The sequence below is a fragment of the Rhyacophila brunnea genome, unplaced genomic scaffold (genome assembly GCF_057557595.1).
Source record: "Rhyacophila brunnea isolate RB1 unplaced genomic scaffold, BYU_Rbru_1.0 scaffold_2, whole genome shotgun sequence".
Lineage (NCBI taxonomy): Eukaryota > Metazoa > Arthropoda > Insecta > Trichoptera > Rhyacophilidae > Rhyacophila > Rhyacophila brunnea.
Window position 1 is genome coordinate 44,112,740 of NW_028232859.1, and position 22,064 is coordinate 44,134,803.

Below are 22,064 nucleotides of genomic sequence, written 5' to 3' on the forward strand. Positions count from 1 at the left end.
TTTGTTTTCTCAGATATTCCACAAATCCATTCGTTGTCATTTTGTTATGATTGGTTTTTTGAAGTCGCTTGCGGAGGAAGTGAAGAAACTCGAGGGCATCCACGTTGTTTTACCACAACTACTCGTTCTTCTGCAGCTACGTCTGGTTGTTCCTCTCCAACTGGAGTTAGGCATTTTGCCGAAGAATATATTTTCTTTTTCACAGGAACACGCACTGATAAACTATATCTGGCTTAAAATTTACTCCGCCACCACTTACTGGCTGAATCACTTTCCGAGATTAACAAAGCATCGCGACCCACAGACTTGTCAATTTTATGAGCAATCTCCCTTATCTCCAAAACGGTCAATCCGAAGTCCAACACCTGCATATTATTTATATATGTGACCAATTTTTGCTAATTTTCTACTGTCAACGGAAAAGGATTTCCTATTTTTGAAAAATTCTTCGTTGAATTTCTATCTTCTCCCTCGTTCTTAGAAATATATTTTTTAAAGACGACCATGGAATACCCATGGCTTATGCCGCTTTATATAATGTCAATTTTTGATCCCTCACCAGGTCTGCCGCTTTTTGTATATCAACAAATGAATACGTTCTGTAACATTTGTCGTCACCTTCACTTCTCTTTCCTCATTTAGGTGCAAACAAAAAATGTGGTAAGTAGGTAATTTGGTGATAGTCTATATAACCTGGAATTATTTTTTAAAACATAATTAAGCACCCGTAAGACAATATAAAATAATTTGTTGTAATTTTTTTCACTGGTTTATTCATTTTTAAAAACACCTAATAGTGGCCTAAAAATGAACTGTCGAAAAATGACAAATCTCCTAAAATTTCTATGATATTTGTAAGCCTGTAAAGTTTTAATTCACTAAATAATAACAAAACCGTATTAATGGATAAATATAATAGACCATGCATCATGAAAAACCATTATAAAAACATAAATAGTATGAATATTACCTTGATACAGCTTAAATATTGAAAAAAGAAAGATTTTATTTGAAAAATGTGTCAATTCTCCGAAAAGCGTTCTATACAAACATGTGTACGTCAACTTATAACTGATAACACTTTGAAAATATTTTTTCCAAGTCAAAGAATAGTATAGACATCTATGACGTATTCTTGAAAGTTTTTGGACGGCAGGTTATTTGAATACCCGTAATAATACAAACTATCACCAAATTACCTGTATCCTGTATCGCCACATTACTTTACCTTACCGTACGTACTTACACAAAAGTTTGTCACGAAAAGAGCATTCAATATGGGTGATATTTTAGGACACTCGGCGCACTTTGTGTTTCTTGGGATTTACGGCCTGAGTAATAACGTGGCACGAAGTTTTAGGTATACAGTTCGCCGTATCACAGTCAATCATGAGCTATTGTATCGAAAACAGGTGAACGTATAGCATCGAGATTAAAAATTCATGTTTAAATAAAACACTGAAAAATACGTAGGTACCTAAAAAACTACCGGAAAACAAGGGAAATACAATAAAATATGTAGGTACATAAGTAAATTAGAAATACAACTAAGTACAAAGTATATCATATTATCTATATATAATATTATATTATATGGAATTTTGAAGGATTAAAAATAAAATACCTGATTATCGTCCTATCAGAGTTATTATCAGATTCATCATCAGGATTTGATTCCAATAATTTTCAATTTAATATTCTTATTGAATCTAATAAAATTGGAATATTGCCGTCTGCAAACAAGCGTTGCATCCAAATTTGATTGTAACATTACGTATAACTTACTTCGCGGTTAAATGCTCCAAGAACATTGTGTCATTTTTTGATCTCAATGCTACATGGCCACCTGTTTCCGGTAAAATCGGCCACGGTGAACTGTGATACGGCGAACTGCATACGCACAATTTACATGTAACCGAGTTCGGCTTTAAAACATTAGTCCATTGCGACTGGCTTTTACATTTCACTTTCACATTTTTTACATTTATATTATGTACAATGTGGGGCTGCCTGCACGTGGATCTGAGCAAACTTTTTGGATGAAGGACCACATTAGGAATATAAAATTAACGGTGGGCCGCAAGTAAAATACTATTTTTAGACATACTCGTAAGTACATTATTTATTATCACGAAAAAGGAATTTCAGCATAAAAAAAACATTCTGTAATAGCCAACAATTTAATGAGAACATAATTTTAATTTCAGATGTTAATTTTGGTAGATTCTTAAAACTGCTTGTAAATGTTTGTTCATATATTGTGTAAGTAGGTTGATATAAAATAATTACAAGATCAAAAGAACTTTTAATATACCTACCACGTTTTTAAATTTTTTGTTGAATCATATAAACTCTATGATGTCATTGTATAAACTTGACAATTCTATGTACTTATTAATAATTTAGGACAAATAAGGCAATTGTCAACAAATCATTTTTTTGCTATTTTGCAACAAACAAACAAATATAGAATGCTGAAATGTCATTTTGATTTCCATAGTAACGCACGTATATATTAATAATTTAGTTGCTAGGATCACCTCCTTAGCAGCCCATAATAGTGGATTGGATTACCGATTTCTTCCGAAATAACTTTTCATACAAAACAGAATTAACTGAAAATGAATTCAATTCTACTTAAATATGGCTAAAAGTATTAAAATAATGCATTGGCACCGTGTGCTGATACCTATATTCTAAAAGTTTCGAATGTCTAGCTAGTCGGGAAGTTAGTTAAAAATCGATTGTAAGATTTGTACCGGATAAACAACCACCGGACAAACAAGAATACGAGCTAAGAAAAACGTCGTAAAATATAATTGAAAATAACCAACATTTTTCGAGTAGAATCTTTAAGTTGTTCTAATTAGTCAGAATTAAGATAGACAATTCATATATATTCAAATTTTATTTTTAAAAAGGCGTTACAATGTAGAAAAAAGTAAATTTTTTCAGAATTTTACGATTAAAGCTCGCGGGCCCCACATAAATACTCGGCGGGCCGTAGTATTCCAAGGCCTGATCTAGTCTATCTACGCATCGATGTTTTTTTATTGTACCTATAGAAAGCAAAAATTTACATTTGCACCGGAATTTTACTGAAAATTTTGTTTTATAACAACTGATAATTAATTAGGTGTAGAATTTGCGCATTAGATCGGTACTTTTTTTGTCATGTAATCGTGATATAATTTTTTTAATCGCGTTATAAATTTTTATTACAGTTTACTCTTACGGTTATGTAGCTCTAGCAGTCTAGCATATGTATGTCTCTATTTTTTAACTATACTATTATAAAAAGTTGTTTAACCTACATCTTTCTTTATGACGTGGTTATGCCACTGAGAAGAAACTTGTTAAGAAAAATAAATTATTCATATTTTTTTACAAATTTTGTAATAGTAGGAAATGTATTGGGATTATGCAGATAATTATTTTAACCAACGTTCACTTAATATCAATGAAAGAATTTGTCCAATAAATAGATCAAAGAGAAAGACAATCTAATGGAAGCCTGTTAATAATAATACTTAATATTAATTATTATTATTTTATAGAGGTACCTACCTAGTAACATCAAAACAAGTGAAATATGAGTATCATTTTCGATCAAAAACTATCTTATAAATGACAAATACTTATTCATCTTAATTCTTCCAAAGCTAATAAATGGTTAGTTTTATCAAATAGTGGTCTTCTGAGATTAATAAATAACATATTAACAATTTATTCGAGATAAGTTCACATACACAGTGGCGCGTTTAGTGATGTAGTGGCCCCCTAAATTTAAAAAAGTAAAAATCATTTTTTAATTTTCCAAATAATAAATTCATGAATTTTGGTATGTATGCTTTAGGTAACGTTTTACATTCGGTTGGCGAGAGATACTCATTTCTCTTTTAATTCCAATATGGTTAATTAGCTTTGTGACTGATTTTAAATCTTCCGAGGTCCATTTAAATTTTGACGAATCGGTTGCATTATTTGCGTGAAAGAAATAGGCCGCTGAACATAGTAATTATAAACTATTGAAAGTTATCAACGTAAATTTATACGTTTTATTAACATAGATCGAAGAAGAGACAATCGTTGGACAAATTTAGTCATCCAGTGGTATCCAAGAGGTACAAAACGTCCGCAAGGTAGTCCTAGAGGCCGCTGGATCGATGTAATGATAAAGTTCTGCGGAAGTACGTGGCAGCGCAACGCATAGGACCGAGAGAAGTGGAAGCAGCTTGAAGAGGCCTTCATCTAGCAGTGGATAGATTCAGGCTGATGATGATTAACTTTAAACTTAGTATTTAAGCTGAATCTATTATAGGTAGGTATTATTGTATAGTAATTTGTTAGACATAACTTACTTATCTGTCCATATTGTGGCAAATAGATAATTTTTTGGTTATGTTTAAAGCGGTAAATTCTTTTTTTTTGTTTATCCTTTAATAGCAATGATTTATTTAGTAGTTCTTCTATTGACACGGTATTCAATCAGGGCTTCGAATCGTTATTTTTTTTCGTTTCGGTTTTCGCTTCGGTATAAGTAAGAATATACATATCGTTTCGGTTCCGGTTAACGTTCCGAAAAAAATAACGGTTTTCCGGTTGTAACTTCAACTCCGAGTGATTAATTTTTAAATGTTTTTATTTGTATTACAATATAATTTTCTACCATAATTTTGAACATTTTATATAACTTGTATGATAGCCCAGTACCACGCTCCGAATTCATTGTTATGCTGCACCGCACGGCCGTAGCCATATATATTTTCTAAATATCATAAATTATGAGAATTATGTCGAGATGCGTCAAGACAACTGAATTGGGGAGTAAGATTATGTAAACGCACGTGTTTGAATATATACCGAACCGAAAATAACGGTTTTCCGGTTTTCGTTTCAGTTCCGGTTCGAAGCCCTGTGTTCAATCCGTTCAGGCAATAAAGCAATGCAATAAAATATTTTTTTTCTGGCGTCTACTTAACTTCTTTTCATAATTTGATATGCATATATGCTGCTTTTATCTTGTTGCACATATTTTTTTATTATTTTTATTTCAAATTTACGTTATATTGTATTTAGTTGTATACATTGTAGATACATGGCCGTAATATTTATTAATATTCCGTGTGCTCTCTTTTAACTATATTATTATATATATTTTGTTTCATAAATGCATGTGTCGTTTATAAATAAATAAATAAGATAAAAAAAGTCTTCCTTAGTTATTTGTGTTAATTACAACTTGTGTGCAATTTATAAAATGTAATCAAGGGTTGGGGAAATTTTTGGGCCTTGTTTCAATTTCTATTTTTTTTATCAAGATAGGCAAGGATAGTCTATAATATGAGGAGTCACTTTTCAAAAGGGCTTATTCTCACGTTGAAAATATTTCAAAAAATGTGGTGTATATCGATGACCCAGTATTAAATAGTAACAACTGAAAAAACCTACTTTTGAGATACCTAATCATGTTTTCATATTTTGAATATTTTACAATACACAAGATTTGACAAGTTTTAAAAGGATACATGTCAGAATTTATCTATTCTACATTGAAACGTATGGTCAATCGCCAGTTTTAAATGGAAACAATTCAAAATGGATCGGTACAAAAGTTTTTTTTGAAAGTTTGTAAAATTTCATATGGGTTTTTTGGCTTTCAAGATATCTAAATTATTTTTTTCGAATTGTTTCTGTACAAAACCGATAAGAGCTCATTATTACGAGTATTTTGATACCAATATCGCAAAATGTCGAATTTTTGACTTGTTACCGTTCAATACTGGGTGTCATCGATATGTTTATTATTTTTTTTTTATAGTTCAATTATATATTATTATTTAATCTGACAGTGTAAAGTCTAACAGTCTAAAACTCTCACGATTATGTTGTATTTTTAAATTACACTGTATTTTCTGGGCCTTCGTATACCTCGAAATTCTCACGATTACCCATGTTTTCCAACCCTTGATATAATAAATTTAAAAAAAAGGCTCAGCGAAGACTTCGCCTTAAAGACCTAGCCACACTTTTTATTTACATTAAAAAATAGCAAATTTAATATAAAATATTAATATATTATATTACACAGTTTGCATTATTTTTTTAGTTTTAATAGCTACCGATACAACTTAAAAATATTATTTGTCACGGATCCTGCATGGAAACAGGTAGGTATAATAAAACAATACATTATGTAGGTATCATGTATGTTTATTCTTCAATTAGATATATTATTTTATTAAAGATATTACAATAAATATTGAGATGTTCGATATGATACATCATTGACTAATGGCTATCTTCTAAATTTATTTAATAATTAAGTTTATAATTACTAATTGTGGCAAGATGTGAATCAGTCAAAGTGCCCAAAATTTGGATTTTAATAAAATTTTAATAAATTCGAAGATAATTAATGTCCTATAAATACATAGTGATGGATTTTATACTTTCCATATAACAGTATGCAATCAGTGACGTCTCTAGACAAAGTACCACCCTTAGGCAGAGAGAATGTCACCCCTTTTCATTTTTATTCTTTAATATATTATTTTAACTTGGTAAACGAGCGAGCTTTTGCAATACGAGTAAAATTTTGTAGAAAAGCTGTAAACATATACGAGTGCTTTGGATTACAAACACGCAACCCGAACAATTTATGCTCGCAATCCAAGACTGTTTACTGTGCCTTCTTAACTATATCATTATATATTTTAGGTTATCTTAAACAGACAGGTATTTATTTGTCAAAATCTTCAAATTGTCATATATACCATGTACTGAGAATTAGAGCATTTCCACGAAACTTACTCTCAAACAGTGACGGTTTGATGTAAGTAGACGTCTGTGGCGCTGACAGGTTTGGAGGCACCCTTTTGAAAGTTTTCCTGTGCGATAAACCAGCATTACAATGGGTATACGACAATATCAAGATTTTTTATGCTACAATTATTTTTACACTAATATATCGATATTTTCTAATGAAGCGACCACACCATCTGTTTCATTGAAAACCGCCGCTGGTCTTAATAGTTGTAATATTCGTATTTGTTGCTTCATTCGCCGCATTTTATAATGTTCCGTCCCTATGCAACGCATGGCCTGCATACTCCGTCGTTTTGTAACTTCACAATCTATAATTAATTAGTACATTTATTAAATGGTTCAATTGAAAAACTACTGTAGGGGAGACCGAGGTGGGTTGACACAAAGGTGAGTTGACACAACGACGATATCTCAAAATCTATAACTGTTAAGAATATAGTAATATTGCAGTTTGAACTCTTTTCACAAGTCCACCGACCTGTTGGTACATGCCAAGGCTGTGTGACAAGCGGTTGTGATATGTGCTGCATAATCGACCAAATGTAAATTTTCGGTCACTTTTTTGATTTTAGGCTTTAGTTTAGAGTCCAGACTACGAACATCTCTATATGAACAATGTTATGCACCCCCGTTGGAAAACAAAAATATAATATGGACAGTTGTATCAGAAGTCAGAACATGTTAAATACTCGGAAATAATTAAATTATTTTGATATAACTTTTAAACAGTCTAATAATTTATTATAACAATGCTAAACGAACCAACATAAATATATTGGTTTTGACTAAGCATTATAATTTAGTGGTTTATTCTTGAAAAATACAGCAAAAAACTATTTTTTGATAACATGATTAAATAGAAGCAATTATTAATAATGCGTTTTTAAATCAATATTTTTATATACCTACCTATATGAAGTTTGTATGAAATAATATCAATAATATTATTATTATTTACCAGAGGTGTGTGTACACGTCTACAGAGAGAGTCTACAAGAAAATAACTAAGTAAAATAAAACAAGGAATCGATAATATTATCAGGTATATAAAAAAACATTGCAGAATAATCTCATTTCAAGTTGTAAAGTACCAACTGACATCTTACGATTTATTTGATAAACTAGTTATAAAAGTGAAATAATAATACCTATATAGTTTGTGTATGAAAAGTATTTTAAATATACCAATAGATGGTTCTACGAGATTGACACCGTAGGAAAAACAAAATATATTATCTTCAACATTCGAATGAATGCTACATTTAAAAAATGGTTTTGGTCGCACAAATTAAAATAACTTAAATAATAAGAAATAACAAACGTTTTTAAATATTGACCGATTGAACAAGTACGTGGAGGTTTTTACGTATGAAATCTACTTCCCTAATTTAAATATTCAATGATTTATTAATGATATAAAATTAATAAATTGTGTAAAATATTTTATGAACCATTTATATTTTAAATGATTGACATTATATTACCGCTGAATCTTCTAGGCGTCCAGGACAGACCAGAGACTTTAGGAGATCGAGGAAAAAACATGAGGGAAATTCAGTGACGTTCCTAGACAAAATGCCGCCCCATTTTTTATACAGTATATTTTATCATCCTTTCATGACTCCAATATCTAAGAAATGTGTTGTATGGATACATTATTAACAAAATATAATTACCACTAAATCTTATTTTCTTTAATTGCCATCTCTGTTTCAATGGACAATATTGCGAGTCCAATATATAATTCACAAATCTGCACGTGTCATTACTGGTCATCAAGGACATGACCTCCAAGGACAACGGAAGTAAACTAGACATCGCTAACCCGACAAAAAGTTACAGTCCCGTTAAACCTTTTATGTTAATTAATACATTTTGATTCCAACCAGTGAGCTGATTTTTGTAATGGAAAGATATTTCCGTTATTACTAAGTTTATGTAGCTATTTCTACATATACCTAACGATTCTCCTTGATTTGCCGCCCTTCGAATAACTGCCGCCCCCAAGCGACGCTCAATCTGCCTATCCCCACGGGACGTCACTGGGAGAATTGAAGAGACCATGACACGGGTCGAGTTGTAGCGCCATTGGAAGAACTAAAAAAATATTTAAACAAATTATATTTTTTCTTTGCAAATTAAAGCACCGTGTTTTTTAGTCAAACTAACATAGTCGGCGAAGTAGTATTGGTCTAACGTTCAAAATATCCCGGGCTAAATTCCCGGTCTACATAAAAGTTTCTTGTTTGAATTTAGGGAACGTGAACGATTGTGACTCGTCATTCCGTCCAACATGCTCTCACCCATTCTATTCCATTGTCAACTGGTAGTGGCAACTATAAAAATATCCACCAGTATAAGTTGTCCGCTAGGTGAGGGCGCCACAATTGTTAACATTTGACATATTATCATTCAATACTTTTATACTATGGTGAGCTTAGTTCTAAATTCTAACACTTGATGATTTATGATGGTATATCTATAGTTGACAAAGGAATGGAAAACTGTACCTAAATAATTATTGGTTTACCAGATGCAAACATAATATGGAATACTGCAACGGATGGGTTATTTTATGTGTTGTGGGGGCCAATGAAATGTAAAATTTGATTCGGAGTCAGCCTCGGTCTACCGAGCTGATAAGCGAGGCTCGGCTTTAACAAGAGACTATTTTTTATGCTAATCTCTACGCACCATCATTTTGGATGTTATTTTTTTTTAAATTATCGTGGTCGCCGATAACAATATAGTATAGGAGGAAATTCAATGTGAAAAGGGAAGATTATATTTCAATTTAAAAAAGGAGACATGTCAGTTTTTTGGATACATATTATCATCATGGCCCCCACATCCTGAAGTGGACCCCCAGGCCACGATGTTTGGCGGGCCCCACAACCTACCGCTAAGGTTCAGGGCAATGTAATGTTCTACATTAGTGTTCCCCAAATGGTATTCCGTGGAATTACAGGTTCCGTGTTTTTAGCGATTTTTGGTATCTTTAAATATATCCACTTGCATTGTCAGCACTTGGCATCATATTATTATGAAGCACTGATCCCGACCCCTTTTTGTGACTGATAACCAAGTAACATGCGACTCTTCGCCATATTGGATTAATAGATATTTTTATTAATCAGGAAACACGCTAAAAATAATTATAAAATTAAAGTGAAATAGCCCGAAGGCGACTTTTTTTACTATTAGAGCAAATTTATGTGGCGTGTGTATATCTCACTTAATTGGTCGACCCACCACGCCGGGCATCACACCTTCTAAGTCCGGGCCCCCAGGCTAGAGCCCTGTCAGCCCCCCCTTTGTGGGTCATGCAAACCATATTATGGTAACCCTATTCCTAAATACACACTAACTAGTGCTGGAAATGATGGAATGCGTGGTGGATTATAATATTCTCTACGAAAATAAGATATTTTAAATCATATTATGGATAGGTTAAGATTTCCACTTCTTTTATGTAATAATATATAACATATAAAAAAAATATATTTTAACTATATATAAAAAAATATCGTGACTGAAAATATGAATAAAGTTTCACAAAACATTAAGATGATGTCATGAGTTTCCAATAACAAGCGGGCACGCGAGCGTACCTGTACATTGGCGAATATATTATTTACTTGTCTCATTAAAAAAGTCGCTACATTTCTTATTCAATATCAGTGCTGTACCTCGAAATTAAGTAGGTATATAATGTCAAAAACGATTCCGTTCAATAGTATCTTATCTTTATCACAACAAATGAAAATAGTGTCGCCGTCAATCGCATTACGCACTGAACATAGTCATAAAAATCTAATTGTATGTGAATATTAATGAAGAACATTTTGCAAAGTATGGTCAAGATTAATTATTGGAAGGTTATATTATACGACATTCTGGCCATTTGGATGACTTCGATATTTAAATTGTGGAAATAGTATGGCCCGTTTCAGACGGGACATCGGTGTCGCGCTCGATATAATATAGGAGGCATCTGTATTCGAATAAAGGGGCCTTCGTGTTATGTTTATGAATGCCAAAGAGCTAATGAGTCAACGCATCGCGTTATAAATTAGAACATAAAACTGGTTGCGTTAATAAAAACAAGTGTATCGGCGGCTTGAGAATGTAGCGGCCGACGGAAAAGTGTACCGGACACGCGTTGACTCATTAGCTCTGAGGTGTTCATAAACATAATACAAAGGCCCCTTTATTCGAATACAAAGGCCTCCTATATTATATCGAGTGCGACACCGGTGTCCCGTCTGAAACGGGCCTTTGTTTACATACGTAAGATAATCGAGACATATTCCTAGGCAGTGGTAAAACATGATGATGGGATTATGTATCAAGGCAAGCATTTTAGGCAATCTTTTTATATTCTTTTATAAAGGCATAAAGTTCTTAATAATATAGAATTTTTTGATTTACTTACTATTTTTTTTATTCAACGAATAATTCACAAGATTTAAAAATGTTAGATTCTAATTATTGAATATACATAATTTTGAAAACACCTCTGAGAAAGTATATTTTAACCAATAGAAATAATCCTTTTTTTGAAAAAAATAAGCCATCCATCAGGAATCGAACCTGCATCTCTCGGGTTTCGCGCCCATGCACATAACCACTATGCTATAGGCGCCATAATTATTGGGACAAATTTTAACTAATGGCTCTTAATACTCTCTGAAGCGCTTTCCAAATTGAGTTACTATTGGCGATAGGCTTAAGGCTATACCTCAGTTGAGGCATGGTCTAAAAAGATCGTGGCTAGGCGATGCGCGGATTGCGGGTCGCAGGTGCAAATGACGCATGCCGAACGAAATATAATTTGTCATATAAATCTAACATGCGTCCATTTAATGTTATGTTTATTGTTCTATTAAATGCGGACAAAGGGAGGGCTACAACGGCGGAGCTGATCAAGACGGTTCGGGAAATGGACATCGATTTGGTCCTGGTGCAGGAGTCTTACTCCTACGGCCCCAACCTGGGTTTCAGTGGGGGTCGGGTGATGCACCACGGCCTGGGGTCTATGGCCTGCATCTTCGTTGCGAATCGTACCCTAGTGGTGCTACACCTTGCAGTTGTCGAGCGAACTCTTTGCCGTAGCGGAGGTCTCCGACTGATCGGAGAAGTGAACCTGAAATGCGTCGAGCAGATCGGTAAAATTCTGGTTGCATGCCGTGGCAAACAGATTACAGTGGGAGCGGACGTCAACGTTCAATCATGGCTGTGGGCCCCCCGGGGGCCGCGGTCTGGCCGGGACAATCCGGCGCCCCTCGAGGAACTCGTGGCAACTCACGACCTGACGGTGCTGAATAACTCTAATGGTAAAGCCACATTCTCCACCAACAATGGGGAATCTCACATTGATGTCACTTTGATATCCACGGGTTCTGCCGGACGCATCGTGAACTGGACTGTCCATATGGATGCGTCAGCAAGCGACCACCATCTGATCACGTTCGCCTACAGGACCGAGAGGGGCCACGCGTCTCTCGCTCCACTTGTGAGCGAGTCACTGCCGAGGCGTTTCAGGACCAAGGGAACCGACTGGGTACGTTTTGACCGCGAGTTTGCTGAGGGTCTCGACAGGATGGCCTCGCGCCCTCCGCCAAAGGACATGCACGCTGCGGCTGAGGACCTCACGAATCTCATGATTGAAAAAGCGGAGGGCACTATCGGAAAAACGACTCCAAGACCGCCGGACCTCGCACCCTGGTGGAAGCCGAGACTGACAAGACTGAGAGACGCGATGAGGAGGGCCAGAAGGGCCTTTCAAGCAGCGAGAAGATCGCTGGAGGGGCCGCCGCAGGCGGACCATCCGCTTTCGGTCACATACAAGACCACTAGACTCAAGTTCAAAAAGGCAATCAGTAATGCTAAGAAGATGCACTGGAGGGAGTTCGTCACTGAAATGGGTGGCAATGATCCGTTGGGCCCCCCCTTCCGCGTGATGAAGCTGGACTCACGGGCCGGAAAAGTCATGTCGGCGGTACGGCGCCCCGACGGATCGTTCACCAATAGCTCTGAAGAGTCCACCACAGTCCTGTTGGATGCTCTTATCCCGCAGGACAACGAGTCGCTCGACATTGATAACGACCGATTTCAGCAACTTCGCGTCTATGCGCTGCTCCCCTTAAACACTCCGCGATCTGCAGCTACTACCATGTCCGAACTAGGGGTTCTATTTGCCAGCCTTCCGGCCGGCAAAGCCCCGGAATTTGACTGCATAGATAACGCGCTAGCGAGAAGGGCGTGGTCTCTTGCCTCACACGAGATCACGCAACTCTACAAAGAATGCATGAGTAGTGGCATATTCCCTGGCTGCTGGAAGAAGGGCCACCTCACGGTGATCCCCAAAGCCGGCAGTCGCCCTCCTTGTGACCCGAAAGCGTATAGACCGATTACGGTCCTTCCCGTCTTCGGGAAGGTATTGGAAAGATTGATAAACAGCAAGATTTGTCCTGTCCCACTGTCGGAAAACTGTCCAATCTTGCAAAGACAATTTGGGTTTAGACCCGGAAAGTTCACCGAGGATGCGATTCGCTTTGTGATCGTTTCTGTGGAGAGCTTTGGCAAGGACCTCGTTGCCGGGATTTTTCTCGACATGGCGGGCGCGTTTGATACTGCGTGGTGGCCCTTGGTTTGGCAAAGCTTCGGCTGAGACAGATCCCCGGGGACCTCTTTGCCTTGGTTCAAAGTTACTTCAGCAATAGAGAGATAACCTACGACTCCGGCCCCAGCCTGATTCACAGGAGGACCACCATGGGGTGTCCCCAGGGCTCCGTCCTGGGACCCCTTTTGTGGAACATAGTGTTTGACGACGTTCTGTCCCTGCCACTGCCTCCAGGCTGCACGCTCGTTGCGTATGACGACGACTTGCTCCTGTTTGTTGGGGCGACGAGCCGACCGGCACTTGAGCGTGCAGCTACGGACGCCTTGGGCAGAATCCTTAATTGGTGGTTGCTGAACAAGCTGACCTTTGCCCCGAGCAAGATGGAAGCTGTCCTCCTCAGGGGTACTTCTCGGGTCAACATAACTCGACGGCCGCCCACGGTTCCCTTTGGCCAGACCTCAGTGCGTTTCTCCGAAAGGGTTACGTATCTGGGAGTAATTCTTGATGACAAGCTGTCTTTCGTTCACCACGCCAAGACGGCCGTCTCTAAGGCCAATTCAGCCTATCAGAGAATGGCCCGAATGGCGGGCAGCAATTGGGGACTTAAGCCTAGAGCCCTTAAGGTTGCATACAGCGCAATTTTAATGGGAATTGCCGGTTAAACCTCCAGCATTTGGCATTCCCGAGTAAACTCCTTAACTCTCGTGAGACGCGCACTACTAAGCGTGCAGCGACTTGCGCTGATCTCGCTTACCAAAGCCTACCGCACAACTTCTACTGACGTGCTTGCCGTACTTGCGGGGGTGCTACCCCTCGATCTGCACGTCCAAGTCAGAGGATCGATCACCCTCCTCTTGAGGGGGATCAGCACAACACTCGCCGGTGTCCATCTGACACCACCGCAGAGATCTGAGGACGTTCCTTACAGGAAGACTGTAAGTGACATTGTGTATAAGACCGCATTTGCGGCATGGCAGGCGAGGTGGATCGCCTCCCCCAAGGAGCGGCACACTTACCGTTTTTTTCCAGACGTATTCTGCAGGCACCAAACTAGAAGACTCCAACCTTCGCACTGGATTAGCCAGTTCCTCACCGGCCATGGCAACTTCGCCGCCAGACTCCACGAGTTTGGCTTGATAGTAGATGGGCCGGGTTGTACCTGCGGGCATGACCACCAAGATGTTGAACACATCCTCTGGGATTACCCGTTTATGGAACTCAAACGAGCGGAGCTGTTTGCCAGGGTCCGTCCTCACACGGGCCCAAATGGTCATGGAGATCTGATAGCAACCGAGGCCAACTTTGCGGCATTCGGCGGAGCGGGATAGTCCCGACTCTTCTGTACACTCATCTATTTCAATTCGTGACACTCAGTATGCGGGTACAAAAAGCGCTTAACGTCAGCGGACAGCAGAGCCTGTCCAAAAAACAAAAATTTTCTCTCTTAACTTTCTTCTTTAAGCACTACGGTGCATGGTTGCAGCATCAGTCCCGTACGGCTCCGTCTCGGGACGGAATGAGCACTTAAAATCACTTCTTTCAGACACGTTTAAAGCGTCATAGAAAGCGGCCGTGCATATCCACGGCTGTGCATATATGACGGGTGTTGGTGGGCACTTTAACGTATGTTCTATTAGTAACAGTAATAGTATATGCATTGACATGTTTTCTTTTTCAAGGAAATGGGTAACGTTTTTAGTCATCTTTACACGATTTAAGAATTAATACCCCCGTCGCCATCACGAAACAAATTGACGTATTGACACCTCGACGTTCGCTCTCCGAATGCCAGCGAGTCCAAAATTTCGTCGCGCCTATAGTTGAAAATTATTTGCCGTTTCACTGATGTATCGTCTTAATTTTCTCAGAAGTGTTTTCAAAATTATGTAAGTATATTCAGAATATATATTCTATTAAATACCCAGCAAACATTTCACACTAAACTTGTCCTGAAATGGATAAAAGGTTTCATATTATAGATATTATTATATATATAATATATATAATGATTTCTTCTGACGTTTTCTCCAAATCCTATTCAATAAATTAATATACACCTACCATTATGACCGGGCGACTCTGTGACATCTTCAACTTTCTCCCAAAACGAAGTTCTTCCTTCCACGCATATAAAGTCCGCTATACATCCACAGCATGTCCGCGCAATTGACTTCATGGGATATAAATAAAATAACTAATGACATATTTATCAACTCTTGCTAGGTACTTATTTTTCATGCAGATATATTATAACAGTAGCGAAGGGTGGAGTGTTCATAAATAATGATAGTGATAGTAAACTTTGTCAGTCATTCGTATTTGTTTTTATTTAACTAATACTACAACTTGCAGATGATGCTGGTTTGTTTTTAAAATTAAATTAAAAGCTGTCTAAACTAAACCATAATAGTTTATATTGTATGCTATGGGCGATCTGACAATTTTATTTACTTACTTATTAATTGTTTTCGTTGAATCAAGAATATATTATATTACAGGTGGCGTTCGTTAGTTTTTTTTTCAATTCATTAAGCCCTGCCTAAGCCGAACCATAATCGATAAAAAATATTGTTCTATCTATAAAATATCTAAAATTACGTATGGTTTAATGGCATAGTTTTAATATTTTATAGATAAAAGAATATTTTTGAGTATTATCTACTATGGCATGGTCGCATGGATTAGGCAGGGTTTAATTGAATTTTAAAAACTAACAAACGCTAGGTATATAAAACACACTGTAGTCTTAGTTCAGTGGTTATTAACCTGGGTTCGATCGAACCCCAGGGGTTCGGTGAGTCAGTCTCAGGGGTTCGGCGGAGGTCAAGACACACACCCGACTCATATGATTCTCATATGAACAGCCGTTCATGTTTAGTGTTGAGACAACAGATGTCAATAATGAATACCTCGATGAAATCATTGAAATTCAGCAGAGCCAGGTTCAACAGCAACTTTTCAGAACAACAACGCTCTCAACGTTTTGGTGTCAACAAATGGTAACGTACCCTGTTATTGCTAAGAAAGCTCTGGAGATTTTCATACCGTTTGTTACAACATATCTTTGCGAGCAATCCTTTTCGAGGATGCTGGACATAAAAACGAAGAAAAGGAACAGACTTTGTTGCGAAATGACATGAGAGTGGCACTTGCCAAGGTGAAGCCGTGCATTTCTGAACTGGTCTCTGAAAGGCAACAGCAGAAGTCACACTGATTTGCAGTAAATATTCATTATTATGTTTTTGTTTTTGTGTGAAAATCATGTTTTAATGGTTTTCTTCTTTGAACACAGTGATGTTGATGCACGGTTCATTTTGTGCACCAGTAAAATATATACCTATGTTTTGAATTTGAAAAAAAACATATTTTATTTTTCCAATTAAGAAGGGTTCGGTGAATGCGCATATGAAACTGGTGGGGATCAGTACCTCCAACAAGGTTAAGAACCACTGTCTTAGTTCAATGAAAACAAATACGTTTGACAGACAAAATTTAGTGCGCACTGTTTATGTCGGATCTTAACAGCCTACTTCCACCCTTCGCCACTGAATATATTATTCATGCATTATCTCATGATCTTTTAAATAATATTACCCAGAAAAATGACAATTGGAGACTACGCCAATGTCGCCGCGGGACCGTGATAGGTTGATATTTTTTCTACGAAAAACAAAAATATTGTTCTGTAATGCGTGCGTACAAAATGCATGTGACGAAAAAGGTGATGTAGGCACCTGAATAATCAAAAGTAATTTGCAAAACAAATATCAAAGGCATTACAAAATGGCATTGTTGCTATCGCAGATCACAAGACAACATCTTCTTAAACACTGACTGATTTTGAGGTCCCTTACAATAAAAAAAATAAAACCCATAAATTCCAATGCAGCTATCTAGTAAATAACTAATAAGCAAGTAATAAGTAAGCTAGTAGTAAACTAATAAGTAAGACTTTTTTCCATATCCAATTATTATTGAAGATGACATTAATGATTCACAATATTTTTTATTTATCTATTTATTCATTAATTAATTAATTCATTTTTCATTATATTTGTGTAGTTAAGTTATAGGCCCTTTTGATGTTAGTTACGGGGATTTTGTTATACTTTGCTTGGAGGCTCATAATATGATCTTATTAGGATCAAACATGGTCAAGCGTTTTTATAAGATTTTGGTATACTCTGGCGAATCGATTTCGTCATCTGCGTGAAAGAAAATTGCCGCTAACCTTCTTAATACATTACCATTATATTATAGTATCATCTTTTGTGGATAATTATTTTATAGGAATAACTGTAAAGAAAGGTTTAATAAAACGAAGCTGCAGGAAAAAACAATAGTTGGCGTAAAGGCGATTCGGTAGATTTTTATCTGATACATCTGATATCTTGAAAACACGTAAGTACCTACGTATCTTTTAAACATTTTAAAAACGAAGTGATACGTATGTGTCATTTTATTTTTGGGAATAAAATATTCGCTCAATATAATATACTGATGTTATTAAATACATTAAAACAAACGAACGTCGTTTCAAAAATGAATGATTTTTGCAAATGAGCGACAATTTATTGCCAAATAATAGTAAATTTTCACCTATGAAAGAAATTAATAGTTATCACTTGTCAATAGATTATCGTGATTACCCACAATACTCCAAAATGAACAGGTATAGTATAATAATGAAAAAGGTAGATTCAACACTTTGTCAATATCAGAAGAGTTTCATTTACCAATAAATATGTTTTGTTATTATCACGATATTAACTTACCACTATCACGATCTTAATCCCCTTTACCACGATGTTGCCTTACCCCTTGAGTTCAAACAAAACTATTATTATTTTAATAGCTGTTAAATTTACAAATCCTATTTAATGCATATCAAAAAGGTGAAATTCAACATATATTTCATTTTGTAATTATGTAAGTCCACAGCTACATAGAGTAATTTGTAAAATCTATCACGAAATTACCTCCACTCACTCTATTAACACTTTTTTTATTTTAGTAAAAAATAAGCGTAAAAAGTGAAATTTATAAGGTATTTCAAAATCGTCGGAAAATATAACATGTTTTCGTAAAGAAATTGTTTTTACGAAATCCCGATATTAGTTTTTAATTTAATCATATCTGAATGATTGAAAATGGTAAATTTTTATATATATGTTGCTAATGCTTTTATTAATTTTCTTTATGTTGAGGTAACTAATATTAAAGTAAATTTAAAATTCACGTAATTAATACGAAAAATTAACAAAACAACGGTGGTACTGGTGGAATTTTGTCAGAATAAGTTCATTTTAGATCAATAACTAGCCAAACTCTTGGAAACGATCATGTCAAAAGTATTGATTTTGAAAGTTGTACTGAATTTTCAAAGGTTTGCCAAATATAAGGACAACCCTACACTAGATGTATTCGATACCGCGACGTCACGTTTTACAATCCAATAAATCAGAAGATTTTTACATACTCATATTTTTTATGTTGGATTTCAACCTGGCTTTCCAACCTTTCAATCACCCTTGACGCGGCCTAATGCCTCCATTTCCCTCGGTATTTAGGAGTCTTCAGCTAGTCCTACACAGAAAACAGCTCCAGTGCGTCTACTGATTCCCATATCATTACCTCTCTTCCACCAATAAAATATTGGAGAAAATGCAATAAACAACTTGTAAGTTTTTGAATAAAATAACACGTGAAATTTAATGTATTTTTACGTATAATATACAATAGAAAAAAAACAATTAGATTGCATGAAACAGTAATGTAAAAATAACTATATATATAAAAAAAACCCAAATACATACTTACAACGTTGTAATATGTACCGTTTTCCAAAGCGCAACATACAAGGCATACAATTATTTATTGATATAGGTACCTTTGTATTTCAAATATTATGCACTCTGTAAGCATCAATACCATGGTTACACTGATGATAATTTGGCATTCATCAAAATCGCATGTCACGATGACAAAAAACATTTAACTAACCCCCCCTCGAATTTATCTAATTATTTTTATATACGTACAAAAAAAGACACTCGCATTTGCACATCAGCGGTACTTAGGTATAACTAGGTTTGAATTGACGGGCAGGCTCTCTCAACATTTTAAATTAAGGTGCGATGAACATTTATTTATTTATTTTATTTATTTAGAAAGAAGAGTATAATGGCATTACAGATATTGGGCAATGCGCCATAAATAAATTATGAAACTCATTCTTCATAAATCAAGACTTTAATTTTCTACTTACACGATACTCGGTCCTTCTCCTGTTACTTTCCTGTTATTTACCAACAGCTTTCCTTTGGTATCCTTTCACATATTTTAAATAATTTGTACAATAGGGAAACCACTCAATAACTTGGTTTATTTATTTAAAACAAAGAGTATTATGGCATTACAGCAATTGGCCAATGTGCTATAATACATAATAGATACAAATTATCAAAGTGATTAATAACAACCAATACCTATAACAAGAAAGTGGAAGAGAAAGTATGTGCTTATGTAAATATTAAAGTAAAATGATAAAAACAATTGAAAATAATATTTAACACGTTCACAAACATTATATAGTTAAAAATAAATAAATCAACCTTTACGGTGCCATGAAATCGGTTAATCGCATGATACACAGCATCATGAAATATCACATTCGTTCTGATGGGGAACTTGAACCAAGTTACGAAGACCGAAGAGTTAAGAATGATTTTGGTGGGAACATGATAATAAATAATTGTTCTAAGATTTGATAATTTTATCGCATCAGATGTTTAAATTAAATAATGACACAAAATATTTTTTAAATCAATCTTCTCTCAAATGTTGAATTTTCTCAGAGTGTTATACGTGTGGTTTGGATCTTGTTTGCAGAAATACGTCCAATTATTTTCGTAAGGGCGTTTATAAATAAACTTTTGGATCATTCTTGACACCAGTAGTTAGTATCATCATTATCCTGATTTAAATTACAAAATAGGTAGCCATTTATTGACGGAATCAAAAACATCTTATATAGCGTTGTTATTTGAAATTATTTGCAAGAAAGATAGCTGGATCGGTAGATACGTTGATGGCAGTGTTGCCAATTTAGCGTTTTTATTGCCAGATCCACCATTTTTCGATAGGCTAGATAGGATAGATCTAGCTTGCAAAAAACGCATCTGGCTTGTGGCGTTTTGAAAACATTTTTTGATGCCTCCAATAGCTTTAAATGTGCTGAAAATACACTAGATATTTAGTTTATTTATTTTCATGCCCATCTAATTTTTAACTATGAGATACCTACTTAATGTAGGTAGGTTTGTGGCGTGAGAAATAAAACAATATCATTTTACACGTTGAATCAATAGGAGCATTCATGGCTTTATAGTGAAAAGGTATCATTTAATTTCATGTGTGTTTAGGTATGTCACATCAGTTTGACGATTATCGGAATGACATGGAACGAAACTTGAACGCTGTTGACACATTGTTGTCATTTTAAAATTTATTTCTGGCAAAATGTGTTGTTTTTTACGCGTGTAGACATTTTTTCGATTTTTTTTTACTTTTTTCGATATGCAAAAGGAAAGGTATTGACTTCGTTTTAGGTACAATAAGTAAATTTACTTTAAATTTTATTTTCACAAAAACTAGCGTTTTGTCCTGCCAAATAGCTTGTTTTCGTACCCCGTCTGGTATGATTTTGTTAACGACAGTTTGCAAAACTATGTGTGAAGCATGCTAGCGAGCGGTCAGCACGAGTAGAAGAAGTTATGCGACAATACACGCATTATTTGTACGATCGGCCCTTTATTATATACTGTAGATTACGCACATACCTCGTCAGTTTTTCCAAAGTTTTTTTTTCCTAAAGGCTTCTCAAAATGATGTAGTCTAATTTTCTTGCTCGGCCCTCGAGTGTCGAACCAGCGTTCATGCCCTCGGCAGAAAAACGGTCCTTGGAAAGTGTCACGGCGCGGGGACTTACACCGACTGCCTCGGTATCACAATCCGCGGGTCGACTTGCACCAGTCGACAGTACACGGTAATGCGCCAACTCTCTCGCAGTGCACCTCAAGAGTAACGAAAACACGGCTCAACTCTGCCCGATACATTGCGATAAAATAAAACAGAATGCATCGCGATTTTCCCAGTATTATTATTTAAAACATATCAATTTAAAAAAAGACATAATTTAACAGTGCTGTGAGAAAAGTGCCGTATTTTTATTAACTAATTAATATATAATTTAAAATTAATACCTAATAACAATCAGTATTTGTATATTGTGAGCAACGTATACAGTATTTGTGATAAAAATATATTTTAATAAATCAATTATTTTGAGTTTTAAGGAAATATTAACACTTTGGAACTCGCTGTTTTATATTGTAAGTACAGTGTGAAATATATTTACATAGTAAACATATTAAAATCTATAAAATATTTTTAGAATTCGACATCGTTAATGTTTTCGTGAAATATTGCCTATTATCGTAATGGTACGGTGGTAGTTTTGGGTAGGTACGGAAAAGCCTGAGGCACAGACAAGTTTGAAGGCCTCCTTATAAAAAAAATCTAGGCAATAGACCAACATTGAGTGATTATG

General features: G+C 35.7%; 1 protein-coding gene and 1 long non-coding RNA gene across 3 annotated transcripts in view; one reads left to right on the forward strand and one right to left on the reverse strand.

The window, feature by feature from the left end:
* Window positions 1-21,537, reverse strand: part of LOC147072371 (uncharacterized) — a 31,477-nt gene extending 9,940 nt beyond the window's left edge. The window contains exons 1-3 of one of the 2 annotated variants that reach the window (XR_015070711.1): window positions 21,295-21,537; window positions 8,787-8,925; window positions 6,558-7,136 (exon numbers count right to left, since the gene is read on the reverse strand). This is a non-coding gene — a long non-coding RNA (uncharacterized LOC147072371). Of the gene's footprint in view, window positions 1-6,557; window positions 7,137-8,786; window positions 8,926-15,514; window positions 15,601-21,294 lie in introns of those variants that run through there. The other variant, XR_015070709.1, reaches the window with a different exon arrangement.
* The window catches only part of LOC147072373 (uncharacterized), a 95,137-nt gene continuing 94,562 nt past the window's right edge, over window positions 21,490-22,064 (forward strand). Inside the window, exon 1 of the mRNA XM_085947684.1 lies at window positions 21,490-21,846. The gene's annotated coding sequence lies outside the window, so the exon portion shown is untranslated. The remainder of the gene's footprint in view (window positions 21,847-22,064) is intronic.